The sequence below is a fragment of the Oncorhynchus nerka genome, linkage group LG6 (assembly GCF_034236695.1).
Source record: "Oncorhynchus nerka isolate Pitt River linkage group LG6, Oner_Uvic_2.0, whole genome shotgun sequence".
NCBI lineage: Eukaryota > Metazoa > Chordata > Actinopteri > Salmoniformes > Salmonidae > Oncorhynchus > Oncorhynchus nerka.
In genome coordinates this window covers 17,897,041-17,913,924 of record NC_088401.1, presented here as the reverse complement: position 1 = coordinate 17,913,924, position 16,884 = coordinate 17,897,041, and the positions used below count along the sequence as shown (strand labels likewise).

The following is a 16,884-nucleotide window of genomic DNA, read 5'->3' as shown; positions in this document are numbered from 1 at the left end:
GGAAAGGCTAGGGACAGTTTAAGACAGCTAAATGGTAAAGGAAACGAGAGAAGAGAGATGAGAGAGATGATGGGGGCAGGAGGATGAGAGAGAGATGAGAGAGATGATGGGGCAGGAGGATGAGAGAGAGATGATGGGGCAGGAGGATGAGAGAGAGAGATGAGAGAGAGAGATGATGGGGGCAGGAGGATGAGAGAGAGAGATGAGAGAGAGAGATGATGGGGGCAGGAGGATGAGAGAGAGACCACCTGAAATAAAGAGTAGTGAGATAAAGGGCAATATGGAGAGAAATGAGGGACGAGGAAGACCAGATACCAGAGAAAGAGGGGGGAGGACAGAGAGAGGAAGACCAGATACCAGAGAGAGAGTGGGGAGGACAGAGAGAGGGAGACCAGATAACAGAGAGAGAGTGGGGAGGACAGAGATAGGGAGACCAGATACCAGAGAGAGAGTGGGGAGGACAGAGAGAGGGAGACCAGATACCAAAGAGAGAGTGGGGAGGACAGAGAGAGGAAGACCAGATACCAGAGAGAGTGGGGAAGACAGAGAGAGGAAGACCAGATACCAGAGAGAGAGTGGGGAGGATAGAGAGAGGGAGACCAGATACCAGAGAGAGAGAGTGGGGAGGACAGAGAGAGGAAGACCAGATACCAGATAGAGAGTGGGGAGGACAGAGAGAGGGAGACCAGATACCAGAGAGAGAGTGGGGAGGACAGAGAGAGGAAGAGCAGATACCAGAGAGAGAGTGGGGAGGACAGAGAGAGGAAGAGCAGATACCAGATAGAGAGTGGGGAGGACAGAGAGAGGGAGACCAGATACCAGAGAGAGAGTGGGAAGGACAGAGAGAGGAAGACCAGATACCAGAGAGAGAGTGGGAGGACAGAGAGAGGAAGACCAGATACCAGAGAGAGAGTGGGGAGGACAGAGAGAGGGAGACCAGATACCAGAGAGAGAGTGGGGAGGACAGAGAGAGGGAGACCAGATACCAGATAGAGAGTGGGGAGGACAGAGAGAGGGAGACCAGATACCAGAGAGAGAGTGGGGAGGACAGAGAGAGGAAGAGCAGATACCAGAGAGAGAGTGGGGAGGACAGAGAGAGGAAGAGCAGATACCAGATAGAGAGTGGGGAGGACAGAGAGAGGGAGACCAGATACCAGAGAGAGAGTGGGGAGGACAGAGAGAGGGAGACCAGATACCAGAGAGAGAGTGGGGAGGACAGAGAGAGGAAGACCAGATACCAGAGAGAGAGTGGGAGGACAGAGAGAGGAAGACCAGATACCAGAGAGAGAGTGGGGAGGACAGAGAGAGGGAGACCAGATACCAGAGAGAGAGTGGGGAGGACAGAGAGAGGGAGACCAGATACCAGATAGAGAGTGGGTAGGACAGAGAGAGGGAGACCAGTTACCTGAGAGAGAGTGGGGAGGACAGAGAGAGGGAGACCAGATACCAAAGAGAGAGTGGGGAGGACAGAGAGAGGAAGACCAGATACCAGAGAGAGTGGGGAAGACAGAGAGAGGAAGAGCAGATACCAGAGAGAGAGTGGGGAGGATAGAGAGAGGGAGACCAGATACCAGAGAGAGAGAGTGGGGAGGACAGAGAGAGGAAGACCAGATACCAGATAGAGAGTGGGGAGGACAGAGAGAGGGAGACCAGATACCAGAGAGAGAGTGGGGAGGACAGAGAGAGGAAGAGCAGATACCAGAGAGAGAGTGGGGAGGACAGAGAGAGGAAGAGCAGATACCAGATAGAGAGTGGGGAGGACAGAGAGAGGGAGACCAGATACCAGAGAGAGAGTGGGGAGGACAGAGAGAGGAAGACCAGATACCAGAGAGAGAGTGGGAGGACAGAGAGAGGAAGACCAGATACCAGAGAGAGAGTGGGGAGGACAGAGAGAGGGAGACCAGATACCAGAGAGAGAGTGGGGAGGACAGAGAGAGGGAGACCAGATACCAGATAGAGAGTGGGGAGGACAGAGAGAGGGAGACCAGATACCAGAGAGAGAGTGGGGAGGACAGAGAGAGGAAGACCAGATACCAGATAGAGAGTGGGGAGGACAGAGAGAGGGAGACCAGATACCAGAGAGAGAGTGGGGAGGACAGAGAGAGGAAGACCAGATACCAGATAGAGAGTGGGGAGGACAGAGAGAGGGAGACCAGATACCAGAGAGAGAGTGGGGAGGACAGAGAGAGGGAGACCAGATACCAGAGAGAGAGTGGGGAGGATAGAGAGAGGGAGACCAGATACCAGAGAGAGAGTGGGGAGGATAGAGAGAGGGAGACCAGATACCAGAGAGAGAGTGGGGAGGACAGAGAGAGGAAGACCAGATACCAGAGAGAGTGGGGAGGACAGAGAGAGGGAGACCAGATACCAGAGAGAGAGTGGGGAGGACAGAGAGAGGGAGACCAGATACCAGAGAGAGAGTGGGGAGGACAGAGAGAGGGAGACCAGATACCAGAGAGAGAGTGGGGAGGACAGAGAGAGGGAGACCAGATACCAGAGAGAGAGTGGGGAGGACAGAGAGAGGGAGACCAGATACCAGAGAGAGAGTGGGGAGGATAGAGAGAGGGAGACCAGATACCAGAGAGAGTGGGGAGGACAGAGAGAGGGAGACCAGATACCAGAGAGAGAGTGGGGAGGACAGAGAGAGGGAGACCAGATACCAGAGAGAGTGGGGAGGACAGAGAGAGGGAGACCAGATACCAGAGAGAGTGGGGAGGACAGAGAGAGGGAAAGGGTGTGGAGGCTGCAATGCAGGGGAGGACAACGCTTTGACTTAAACGCATCAGCTTGGGAGAGGCGTGTGTGTGTGTGTGTGTATGTGTGTGTGCGTGTGTGCACGTGCGTGTGTGTGTGTGTATGTGTGTGTGTGTGTGTGTGTGTGTGTGTGCGTGCGTGTGTACGTGCGTGCGTGCGTGTGTGTGCCAAAAGCATTATGACTCTGTGATGATAAGACAATTCTGTCTGTGCCACTTTTTTCATGCTGTTGCAGTTGTGTATTTAGCTCAAAAAGAGTGTGTGTTTCATGTGTGTGTGTGTGTGTTTGATGTGTGTGTGTGTGTGTTGGTTATCTCCGGAAACAGCTGTTTCTGTGAAGTGCTGCAACCCTCCCTCATCAGTGTGTGTGTGTTTGATGTTGTTTATTCCTGAGGTGAGCATCAGTGTGTAGGACAACAGGCCTGATTCCCAGCAGTGGCCTAAAATACGTATCTAACCTTGACACACACACACAAATTGATAGGGGATATTTACTGCGTATGTAAACACCCATCGTTGGGTTGGTGTCTCTCTACACACCCTCATAATCTGTCTACCCGTGCTGTTGTGGCAATGTTATGGATAAGGTTATTATAGGAGTTGCAATTACATTTTATATTTGTATAGTGTGTGTGTTTTCAGCGATGACACAGCCATCAGTGAGCAGTACCAAAGCAATAGCCAGACTCTGGTGCATTTATAATTCCATCAATGATTCACACACACTTCATCTATCAGGCCTAGGCGGATGTAGAGGATCAGCCCCTCTTGTAGAATACCTAGTTTACCACATTCTTCAACAATACCTTATAGAATCCTACAGTATAGAATCCTACAGTATGGAATCTTACAGTACAGAATATTACAGTATAGAATCTTACAGTATAGAATCTTACTGTATATAATCCTACAGTATAGAATCCTACAGTATATAATCATACAGTATAGAATCTTACAGTATAGAATCTTACTGTATAGAAATCTACTGTATAGAATCTTACTGTATAGAGTCTCTTACAGTGAATACAACCCTGGTACAGTCTGGAGTATCACCACCTTTTTCCATTCTTCTTCAATTACTGATTTCTACCATTACTCTACATCACTGGTGTTCTAACTAGCAGATGGATGGTAGATCTGAACTGAGATCAGTTGATGCTGCAGCATGCAGGCTCCGGTCTCACGTGTGTGTCTGTGTTTGCATCAGAGACTCATAGGTATGTATGTATGTATGTATGTATGTATGTATGTATGTATGTATGTATGTATGTATGTATGTATGTATGTATACAATTGCACCACATAGGTGTGTGTGTGTAGGTGTGCGTACACAGTACATATGTACATATAATTTTATACTCAGGTGTGTGTGTAGGATTGCAACACCCAGGTGCGTGTGTAATGCTTTGCTTTCTCCGCTCTGCCACACCTGCTAACAGGTAACCCTAAGACCCTGCCCTCTCATGCTATTGGCTCAGCTCTGCCTCATCATCCCGCCTCTGCTGCCAGTCCCAACCAATCCAGGAACGGTACAGACCACCTGATACCCTTAGTGTGCCGTTGTTGTGTTTGGCTGCATTTGTGTTATGCTTTGTATTGCTAGTTCACAACATTTATTCTTCCTTCGGGGCAATAAATAATTATACTCTGCTCTATTGTGTCTGTATTCACAATAATGTTCATGCATTTGTTTTATTTTGCCCCAAGTATCCTTCGTCCTATCAGATTGTGTGCTGTGTGTTTTGCAGGGAATTCTGCTGCCTTCCTGTGTGCCCATGGGGGGGGTCTGTGCATGAATATGGATATGGTTGTTTTCACCACACATGTTGTCTCCCTTTGGTCCTTGGGGTCCACTAGCTCCTTCCAATCAGAACAGAGAGTTCACATACTTCCTGTCTGCCTGCAGCAGTCTAACCACACATACACACAGCTGATAGGATATGCAGGAGTCTCGACAACCCCCACCCCTCGAGACAGGTACTCAGACACACACTAACATAAAACCATCCTCTCTCCTTTGTGCTAGAGGATCCGTGTGTGTATTCATGTGTATCAACGTATACAGTGTATTCAGCAAAGTATTCAAACCCCTTGACTTTTTCCACATTTTGTTACGTTACAGCCTTATTCTAAAATGGATTAAATACTTTTTATCTCCCTCATTTCCCCATAATGACAATGCGAAAATAGGTTTTTAGAAATGTTAGAAAATGTCTAAAAAATAAAAAACAGAAATACCTTATTTACATACGTATTCAGACCCTTTGCAATGAGACTCAAAATTGACCTCGGGTGCATCCTGTTTCCATTGATCATCCTTGAGATGTTTCTAGAACTTGATTGCAGTCCACCTGTGGTAAATTCAATTGATTGGACATGATTTGGAAAGGCAACACACCTGTCTACATAAGGTCCCACAGTTGTGACAGTGTATGTCAGAGCAGAAACCAAGCCATGAGGTCGAAGGAATTGTCCGTAGAGCTCCGAGACAGGATTGTGTCGAGGCAAAGATTTGGGGAAGGGTACCAAAATATTTCTGCAGCATTGAAGGTCCCCAAGATCACAGTGGCCTCCATCATTCTTAAATGGAAGAAGTTTAGAACCACCAAGATTCTTCCTACATACAGCTGGCCGCCAGGCCAAACTGAGCAATCAGGGGAGAAGGGCCTTGGTCAGGGAGGTGACCAAGAACCCGATGGTCACTCCGACAGAGCTCCAGAGTTCTTGTATGGAGATAGAAGAACCTTCCAGAAGGATAACCATCTCTGCAGCACTCCACCAATCAAGCCATTATGGTAGAGTGGCCAGACGGAAGCAACTCCTCAGTAAAAGGCCAAAAAGCACCTAAAGGACTCTCAGACCATGAGAAACAAGATTCTCTAGTCTTATGAAACCACTATTGAACTCTTTGGCCTGAATACCAAGCATCATGTTTGGAGGAAACCTGGCACCATCCCTACGGTGAAGCATGGTGGTGGCAGCATCATGCTGTGGGGATGTTTTTCAGCAGCAGCGACTGGAAAACTAGTCAGGATCGAGGGAAAGATGAAAGGAGCAAAGTACAGAGAGATCCTTGATGAAAACCTCCTCCAGAGCGCTCAGAACCTCAGACTGGGGCAAAGGTTCACCTTACAACAGGACAACAACCCTAAGCACACATCCAAGACAATGTAGGAGTGGCTTCAGGACAAGTCTCTGAATGTCCTTGAGTGGCCCAGCCGGAGCCCGGATTTGAACCTGATGAAACATCTCTGTAGACCTGAAAATAGCTGTGCAGAGACGCTTCCCATCCAACCTGACAGTATGAGAGGATCTGTAGAGAACTATGGGCTATTGTGTATAGATTGATGAGGGGGAAAAAACAATTGAATCCATTTTAGAATAAGGCTGTAACGTAACAAAATGTGGAAAAAGACAAGGGCTCTGAAAACTTTCCAAATGCACTGTAGATGGAACATACATTAGTCTCTTACTATACAACACGGAAGTCAAACTGAAGCACAATCAGTGTGTCAGATGTTTTGGTGAATTTGTGGCATAGTTGTTCACTAACTATGGTAGGCCGTCATTGTTGGTAGGCCATCATTGTAAATAAGAATGTGTTCATAACTGACTTTCCTAGTTAAATAAAGGTTAAATAAATACATATATTTAAAAAAGAATAACTGCAGAGTAATGTTCTAGTATTGTGTCTCCTATATGTGTGTATATTGATTTGTGTGTAATGTGGTTTGTGTGGATTGTGATTTGTGTGTTTTATGATTTGTGTGTAATGTGATGTGTGTGTATTGTGATTTGTGTCTAATGTGATTTGTTTGTAATGTGATTTGTGTGTCTCCTATTTGTGTGTATTGTGATTTGTGTCTAATGTGATTGGTGAGTAATGTGATTTGTTTGTAATGTGATTTGTGTGTCTCATTTGTGTGTAATGTGATTTGTGTGTAATGTGATTTGTGTATTGTGATTTGTGTGTAATGTGTGTCTCCTATTTGTGTGCATTGTAATGTGATTTGTGTGTAATGTGATGTGTGTATTGTGATTTGTGTGTAATGTGTGTCTCCTATTTGTGTGCATTGTAATGTGATTTGTGTGTCTCCCATTTGTGTGTAATGTGGTTTGTGTGTATTGTGTGTCTCCTATTTGTGTGCATTGTAATGTGATTTGTGTGTCTCCTATTTGTGTCTAATGTGATTTGTGTGTAATGTGATGTGTGTCTAATGTGATTGGTGAGTAATGTGATTTGTGTGTAATGTGATGTGTGTCTAATGTGATTGGTGAGTAATGTGATTTGTGTGTAATGTGATGTGTGTCTAATGTGATGTGTGTATTGTGATTTGTGTGTAATGTGATTTGTGTGTAATGTGATGTGTGTCTAATGTGATTGGTGAGTAATGTGATTTGTGTGTAATGTGATGTGTGTCTTGTGATTTGTGTGTAATGTGATGTGTGTATTGTGATTTGTGTGTAATGTGATGTGTGTATTGTGATTTGTGTGTAATGTGATGTGTGTATTGTGATTTGTGTGTATTATGTGTCTCCTATTTGTTTGTATTGTGATTTGTGTGTATTATGTGTCTCCTATTTGTTTGTATTGTGATTTGTGTGTAATGTGATGTGTGTATTGTGATTTGTGTGTAATGTGATGTGTGTATTGTGATTTGTGTGTAATGTGATGTGTGTATTGTGATTTGTGTGTAATGTGATGTGTGTATTGTGATTTGTGTGTATTATGTGTCTCCTATTTGTTTGTATTGTGATTTGTGTATAATGTAATTTGTGTGTAATGTGATGTGTCTCCGTTGCTCCAGGTACAAGTTGCCCCTAACCACAGACAGACATATCTGACTTGTTTTCTTTACCCTCCTCCCTAAACTGTGCACTCATCCCTCTCTCTCTCATTGATGTGAAGATTGTTATAAGCATATGCATATATGAGTTCCCACCATATTTCAGTCCATTCCAAACCCTCCCCATTAGGGGAAGTGAACGAGTGTACACTTCAGGGAAGGTAGAGAAAATATGAATGTAGTATTAGTATTCGTGGGTTAAGAAGACTCCTACCTCTTCCTGTCCCTCTGGGGTGACTCTTTCTCATGCATCTCTCTGCAGTGTGTGACTTCCTGACACCACCCTCCCCGGACCAGCCAATCACTAAACGCCTCTCCAACTCTTCAGCCTCCCTGCACTCACCAGAAAGAGGTGTGTGTGTTGCCAAGCAACCGCATATAATATGACTCTCTCTTGTGTGTTTCTCTTCATTGTCTGTCTCTCTGCCCTATTATGACAATGCAGTGTGTGGTGTGTCCCCTCGTTTAGCATCCCCCAGCCCCCAGCGACCGGCCTACAAATGTTCCCCCTCCAGGAAGGCAAGCAATGGACCCCCGGAAGACAAGACCCCCAGAACACCCACAGTCAGTACCATAGATGTGTGTACATGCATTTATATTACTACATTATTATTCTGAGCACACGTTCACTCCTTCTTTTGTGTTTTTAGACAGAGAGAGGCCCCGCCTCCTGTCTGACTGACTCTTCAATGAGACGCCTAGAATCTCCGACCACTCCCACTCGAAGTTCCTCCCCCAGAGCCCATAGCAAAGCAATGGGCACGCCCAAAAGGTTTCTTGGTTTTCCTGTTTTTTATTTTGTATTATAATATATACTTATTGTAAAGAAGCTTTACCTACTACGTAGTATAAAAGATACAAGTAAAGTGAATTGTTATTACAGGGTGAGGTCGACTAAGAGTCGTGCCCAATCCCCCTGCTCCCCGGGACAGTACCCTCCCTCCCCCTCCGCCAGCGACCCCCAGTAACCGAGGGCAACCATGAGGCCAGGGGTCATGGAACCCTGGAGAGGAAGTCCTCCAAGCCGGACCCAACAGAGAAGAAGATCCCCAAGTCCTGCAGCAGAGACCTGGCGACAGGTAGGGATGTGTGTGTGCGCGTGTGTTCAGAACTCACCACTAATATATGCTTTACCCTTGAGAGGTGGAGGGAAAGAGAGATATATCGATAGACAGAAAGAGAGAGATCGAGAGTCTGCAACCTGAGCCACCCTAGAGAAGACAACAGAACACTTCAGAGAAAACTGCTTTCATCAGTGTCTGCTGTACACCAGAGTCCTCTGTCTCTATGTCTCTGCCCCACTCCCCCTCTACTCCACTGCTCCCCACCTTGTCCCCTTTCCTCCCTCCTCACAGATTCTCCAGGTACGCCCACAGGCAGGAACGTTGCCGGGACAACGGATGCAGAGGAGGCATCTAGACTGTTGGCTGAGAGGCGGCGTCTGGCCAGAGTACAGAAAGAGCAGGAGGACAAACTACGACAGGAGGAGGAGAGGTGTGTGTGTGTTTGTCGGGTCAGAAGGATGTGCAGAGGGTTGTGTGTATTTTTTAAATACTTTATTTATTTAACCTTTATTTAAGTACAAGGCAAGTCATTTATGAACAAATTCTTATTTACAGTGACGGCCTACCAAAAGGCAAAACGCCTCCTGCGGGGACAGGGGGCTGAGATTTTTTTATTTAAATATATAGGACAAAACACACATCACGACAAGAGAGACACCACAACACTACATAAAGAGAGACCTAAGACAACAACATAGCATGGCAGCAACACATGGCAACCCAGCATGGTAGCAACACAACATGACAACAGCATGGTAGCAACACAACATGGCAGCAGCACAACATGGCAGCATCACAAAACATAGTACATACATTTTTGGACACAGACAACAACACAAATGTCAGGAAGGTCGAGACAACAATACATCACACAAAGCAGCCACAACTGCCAGTAAGAGTGTCCATGATTGAGTCTTTGAATGAAGAGATGGAGATAAAGCTGTCCAGTCTGAGTGTTTGTTGCAGCTTGTTCCAGTCGCTAGGTGCAGCGAACTGACAAGAGGAGCGACCCAGGGATGTGTGTGCTTTGGGGACCTTTAACAGAATGTGACTGGTAGAACGGGTGTTGTACGTGGAGGATGAGGGCTGCCATGGGTATCTCAGATAGGGGGGAGTGAGATTATATAAATAAGCATCAACCAGTGGTATTGTGCCGGGTATACAGAGATGACCAGTTTACAGAGGAGTATAGAGTGCAGTGATGTGCCCTATAAGGAGCATTGGTGGCAAATCTGATGGCCGAATGGTAAAGAACATCTAGCCACTCCAGAGCACCCTTACCTGCCGATCTATAAACGATGTCTCCGTAATTTAGCATGGGTAGGATGGGCATCTGAATCAGGGTTAGTTTGGCAGCTGGGGTGAAAGAGGAGCGATTAACGATAGAGGAAACCAAGTCTAGATTTAACTTTAGCCTGCAGCTTTGATATGTGCTGAGAGAAGGACAGTGCACCATCTAGCCATACTCCCAAGTAGTTGTATGAGGTGACTACCTCAAGCTCTAAACCCTCAGAGGTAGTAATCACACTGGTGGGGAGAGGAGCATTCTTCTTACCAAACCACATTACCTTTGTTTTGGAGGTATTCAAAACAAGGTTAAGGACAGAGAAATCTTGTTGGGCACTAAGAAAGCTTTGTTGTAGAGCGTTTAACACAAAATCCGGGGAGGGTCCAGCTGAGAATAAGACTGTATCGTCTGCATATAAATGAATGAGAGAGCTTCCTACTGCCTGAGCTATGTTGCTGATGTAAATTTAGAAGAGCGTGGGGCCTAGGATCGAGCCTTGGGGTACTCCCTTGGTGACAGGCAGTGGCTGAGAGCAGATGTTCTGACTTTATACACTGCACTCTTTGAGAGAGGTGGTTAGCAAACCAGGCCAAAGATCCCTCAGAGACACCAATACTCCTTAGCCAGTCCACAAGAATGGAATCGTCTACCGTATCAAAAGCTTTGGCCAAGTCAATAAGAATAGCAGCATAACATTGCTTAGAATCAAGGGCAATGGTGACATCATTTAGGTTCTTTAAGGTTGTAGTCACACATCGGAAACCAGATTGCATACCAGAGAGAATACAATAGACATCAACAAAGCCAGTCAGTTGATTATTGAAAAGTTTTTCCAACACTTTTGATAAACAGGGCAAAATAAAAAAATGTGCCTATAACAGTTAGGATCAGCTTGATCTCCCACTTTAAATAAAGTATGAACCGTGGCTGCCTTCCAAGCAATGGGAAGCTCCCCAGAGAGGAGAGACAGGTTAAAAAGTTCAGAGATAGGCTTGACAATGATAGGGGCAGCAACCTTAAAGAAGAAAGGGTTTAAGGAGCTCCGTTAGCACTTCGGAATCAGTGACCGCATGCAGGGAGAAACTTTGTAGCGGGGCAGGGGAAAAAGAGGGAGGAGCATCGGGGCTAGTCGCATTAGAAGGGGTGGGAGATGAGGAAATGTTGGCCAGTCAAAGAGGAGTGGCTGAGGTAAATAGGAATCCTGATTTCATGAAGTGGTGATTAAAGAGCTCAGCCATGTGCTTCTTGTCAGTAACAACCACATCATAAACATTAAGGGACAAGGGCAGCTGTGAGGAGGAGGATTTATTCTCCAGGTCTGTAACCGTTTTCCAGAACTTCTTGGGGTTGGACCCACAGAGAGAGAACTACTGCTTAACCTCTTGCTTCTACTTGGGACGCTTGCGTCCCAACTAGAGCTCTGGAAATGCAAATGCGCTACGCTAAATGCTAATAGTATTAGTTAAAACTCAAAAGTTCATTAAAATACACATGCAGGGTATCAAATTAAAGCTACACTCGTTGTGAATCCAGGCAACAAGTCAGATTTTTAAAATGCTTTTCGGCGACAGCATGAGAAGCTATTATCTGATAGCATGCACCAATACACTACAACACAAAAGCACAGCAGGGGACGTAAACAAAATAATTAGCATTTCGGCGTTACACAAACCGCACAATAAAATAGAAAACAGTCATTACCTTTCACCATCTTCTTTGTTGGCACTCCTAGATGTCCCATAAACACTATTGGGTCTTTATTTCGATTAAATCGGGCCATATAAAGCCAAGATATCGTTATATGTAGACTGTGTGATAAACGAAAAAAACAGCGATTTCACAACGTAACGTCATTTTTTAAAATTCAAAAAGTAGACGATAAACTTTCACAAAACACTTCAAAATACGTTTGTAATGCTACTTTAGGTATTAGTAAACGTTAATAAGCGATAAAAATCATCCGTAGGCGATATAAAAATCATTAGCTGTCGTCTTGGAAAAAATTTAACGAGAGAGCTCTTCCGGAATGATCTGGGCGGAGACCGGAGGTAAGTGGTGCCCCTGTTTCGGTTCAACCAAGAATCAAAGATGATTCAATTCACAAGACTCTAGACAACATGGGGATGCTGTGGGAGTTGAATGCTCGGTCTTATCTAATTCGGCTCACTGTTAACAATTGCTGGAAGTGGCGCAAGGATATTTATTTCCATTTTCTGTGATCAGGTTTTCCTGCGCTTTCCGATGTAACGCACGTTATGTTATAGCCACAGTCGTGATTTAACGAGTTTTAAAAATGTCCGAGGGTTTCCTATCCACACATTCTAACCATATGAACGTACTATATTCCTGGCATGAGTAGCAGGGCGCTGAAATGTTGCGCGATTTTTAACAAAATGTTCAAAAAAGTAGAGGGTAGGAGCAACTAGTTAAAGTAACTAACTTTGGCCTTCCGGATAGCCTGAGTGCACTTATTTCTCATTTGCTTGAACGAGAGCCAGTCAGCCTGAGTATGTGTGTGCCGAGCCTTTCATCAAATGGAATTCTTGAGGTGGAGTAACTCTGCCAGATCACGGTCGAACCAGGGGCTGAACCTGTTTAATTCTCATTTTCTTTATGGGGGCGTGTTTGTTAACAATACCACTGAAAATGTCAAAAAATAAGGTCTAAGCGTCTTTGAACAAGGGGATCAAGCTAAGTATTGATCCCCTTGTTTGTGTGTGTATGTGTGTGCAGGCTGAGAGCTGAGGAGGAGCTGAGGAGAGAGCAGGAGGCGCGGGAGCGGCAGGCGAGAGAGGCACAACGAGCAGAGGAGGAGAGAGAGAGACGGGAGGGGGAGAGAGAGAGACGGGAGGAGGAGAGAAAGAGCAGAGAAGAGGAGGAGAGAAGGACCAAGGAGAGACGATGGAAAGACATGCAGGATCAGCTGGACCGAGAGGTCAGGGGTCAGGGCTCAGGGCTTAAACTTCACACCATTGCGGCCACGGAAGTTCAAGGCCAACCGCGGTACTGCAGGCATTGCAAACATGAACATCCATTCTAGTGAATGGGAAAATGGAAATCCTTGTGGTGAATCTTTGTGTAAATAAAAACTACATTTGGTACCAACGATTGCTTCTAATACACCATATGTGTGTCCTTGACAAGATGATTTGAAATTCACACACAAGAAGTTACAACCATAATTTCGTTGCTCATGGCAGCCTGCAGTAACCCGATCGGCCTTCAACTTGAGTTATTCAATGAGAGGGGGCAGCACTGAGCTAACCTGCAACGTCACTTCCTGGAGTAGCTTAATCTGCTCATGTTATGTCTCGATGAGACGCCATCTTAACTATTTGGCTTCAATGCGCTATTGAGTCTTTACATAGAAATGAACGGTGTCACATAATGCCATGGCTTTGACCATTCATATATACAGTCATTGGGCATCACCGCTGCATGTGACGAAGATGTTTAGTCACAGATAGTCAATACGTGACCTCTCCAAGGCCATGTTGCCATGTTTCTAGCAGTTTAAGATCTATGTGGTTTATATACATGGCTCTATCTGCCACATTGTGCTTTTAGCCAAGGAAACTGGAGCCAGGTGAGTTCACTCCCTACTTTAGCTCTCTGATCCTACATATTATATCTGACCCACAACTTCCGAAATTTTAATCAGTTCAGGGAATTAATGAAGTGTGTGTGTGTGTGTGTGTGTGTGTGTGTGTAGAGAGAGGAGGCGTGTCTGCGTGCTCACAGGGAGGCGGAGAGGAAGAGGCAGGAGAGAGAACTGCTGCAGGTACAGGAGGAGCAGGAGAGACTGCAGAGGAAGAAGGTTAACACACAGACACACACACACACCTTACCCCCGAATATGCTGCCCTTTAAGCTGTTTCCCTAAACTCGCGTGTGTGTGTGTGTGTGTGTGTGTGTGTGTGTGTGTGTGTGTGTGCGCGTGCGTCCATAGCGGATTGAGGAGATCATGAAGAGGACGCGTAAGAGTGAAACGGACTCCTCATCCTCAGGTATAAACAAACACACACGCACAGTAAATACTGCAGGGTGACTCAGCTGCGGGCACAGTTAGAGCTCCCCCGTGTGGCGGACAGGGTTGCATTGTTACTTTGTGTTACTCTTGACTATCAATGCATGCAGGTTTTGAGTTACTTACTAGGTGTGTCCAACCCCCTCCCCTCTTTCTTAGGTGTATGTGATGTGAACAGGGGCCAGGCAGGGCAGGGCAGGGAGCTGGATCAGGATGAGTCCCCTCTCATCACGCTGGGCCCCCTGGAGAGAAAGAGCTGTGGAGTGGACGAGCTGTCTGACGGGGTACAGTCTATGGACGTCAGGTGAGCTGCACACACACACATACATGCACATCCACACACAATCCCATGTGTTAACAGGCATATTTCATACTGTATCTGTCTCCCCAGCCCTGTGTCCAGGGATGACTTGGGTATCGTTCAGGACTTCTCTCCCGTCAGCGAGGCGTTAAATAGCATGAGTAACGCCCGAACCCTGGAGCACCTCCTGGACCTCACCGCCCTGCCAGACACACCCCCCTACCCCAGGCTGCAGCCGGGCAGTGCTGCAGCCCTGGGAGACCTCAACAAGAACCTGCTGATCCAGGGTTATAACCCCGCCTCCTTAACTAGCTCCTCCCCCAGGTCCGCCCAGCTTCTCCACAGCCTCAGCCCTGGCAAACTGGACGTCTAGTAACCAGGTAACACACATACACACACACACACACCTACTGCATATCCCACACACTGTGCAGTTCTGCTCTAATATTCATTATCCTCTTTCGCCAGGGTATTGTATAGGACTATTGGCTGTTGGGTGAAAAGAGAAGCTAGCAGCAGCAGGGGAGTCTCTGCTCTCCTCCTTCCTCACCAAAACTAGAGAGTGGAACCAGCTCCCTGCACCTCCACCCCTCCTTCCTCATCAAAACTAGAGAGTGGGACCAGCTCCCTGCACCTCCAGCCCTCCTTCCCCCCCCCCCTCTCTTCAGGGGAGAGGCCCTCCCCATGCACCCCTGGACTCCACAGAGAGCAACTGCTCAATGTCTGGCTCCCCCCTTATATCTATAACTCAACACATCTACAGCTGAATTCACCTATGTAAACACACACTGACATGTGTACACACACACACACACACACACACACGGTTAATACTCTCCCAGTAAAGTGAAGCTTTTTCTCTGTGCCCTGACTGTATGATATTGTGTATAAAGGTGTGTCAGTGTTTGGAGGCTGATGTAATGTGGTTGTGTTATCCTCCTGTAGCATTAATTATGTGGTTAACACTGACCCTGTAGCACCTTCACTGGAGAACACCTCCTCCTGTATATACTGTTACACAGCTGTAACTCTAGGTAGAAGTTGCACCTAACCACAGATCTAGAATCAGATTATTCTAACCCTCAAATAACCTTAACCTTTGGGCAGATGAACATTTAGTCTGACCCTGTATCAGTGGTTAGGGGCAGCCTACTTGTTGTAACGGCTACGTTAGGAGTTTCTTTCTGTCAGTGTTTCTAGTGGTGGTCGGTTATGATCATTACAGCACCACTGACACACTGTACTACTGTTCACCAGGAGTCTACAATCGCTATGTAGAACTCAGCTAGCCAGTCTAAATGTTTGCATCCTGCAACTGGCGAAACCTACTCATCTACAGATGTGGATGATTTAGTATAGTAAGACAAAAGTCTGGCCTCAGTTGATATGCTTCTGTCCACCAACACGCCTTAGCTTTAGTGGTGCGGAAAAAAATATGTGGAACACTGGAGCATTTCTTATTATAATCTGAGCAAAAAGAAAAGAAAACTGTGAACAGTCTTGTATTTTTTGCTATTTGTAGGGCTGGGGGATATTGAAAAGATGTGGCATGTGTTTTTGGCTTGCTGTGTGTGCGCTAGCTGTGGTTTAGTTACTGTTGTGTAACAGTTCTGAAAACACTCATCCCTACTCTGTTCTGGAAATACTGTTCTCTCTATCTTGCCTCTGCTCTGAACTGGACTGTATATGCTGCAACTCACAGTCCTAGCAACTAGCAGTCAACCTACAACAGGGGTCTCCAACTTTGGAGCTACTGGGTGGTCCTGGAGCTATTTGGTGTGCAGGCTTTCGTTCCAGCCCTACAGTAACACACCTGAGTCCATTAATCATGGTCCAGACTGAAGACGGTGATTAGGGCAGGACCAAAAGCCTGCACATTCAGTGAACCCTGTCCTACAGTATCTCATCAGTCTGTGCAATCGCTCAGTCAGTCAACAGCTATATTCACTATGACTGTGGCTTTACCTCATGGAGATCTATCTCACTACAGAGGACACTTCACAGTCTGCTGTCCACTACTGCTGGGAATTCGACCAATCATACATGCTTCCTGTACTGTAACGGTCTTGTACCGATCTTACTGTAACACTTGCCTTGCTTTGCTCTCAGGGCGGGTGTAGGTCAGCATGTGTGCTCCCTCCCCTCACGGTTTCAATCTCTGTTTCAGTTCCCCCTGTGAGGTGCCAACCACTCCTCACGACCCAGCTAACCCTGTGAAGGGCACTGACTAGTGTCTATAATGGCTCTAATGTGGATGCTGTATCTCAATTACTGGACTAGAGTAGGTAAAGGAGTAGGTAAAGGAGTAGGTAAAGGCCTGGAAAGTCTGTTTATCTTTGCTGTCTTCAGTGCGCTTGACTCTTGATTTAGTTGCCATGTCTGTTCGTCCATCCATCTGTCTTCCTCTCTCTTTCTGTGCTCGTTCATAATCCAATGCTTTCTTTGTATGCCAAGGGTAAATTAAGTAAACTTAAGACTTAAGGTCAGAATGTTATTCACTAAAAATCACTTAACATTGTCACTGCAGCTTGGTGGAATATATAACTGTAGACGTGTTGCATGGATCTAACTGGTGAAAACAACAATAAAACGTCATCAAGCCA

General features: G+C 46.2%; 1 pseudogene; it reads left to right on the top strand.

Moving 5' to 3' along the window:
* The window catches only part of LOC115130106 (MAP7 domain-containing protein 2-like), a 54,414-nt pseudogene extending 37,530 nt beyond the window's left edge, over window positions 1–16,884 (top strand).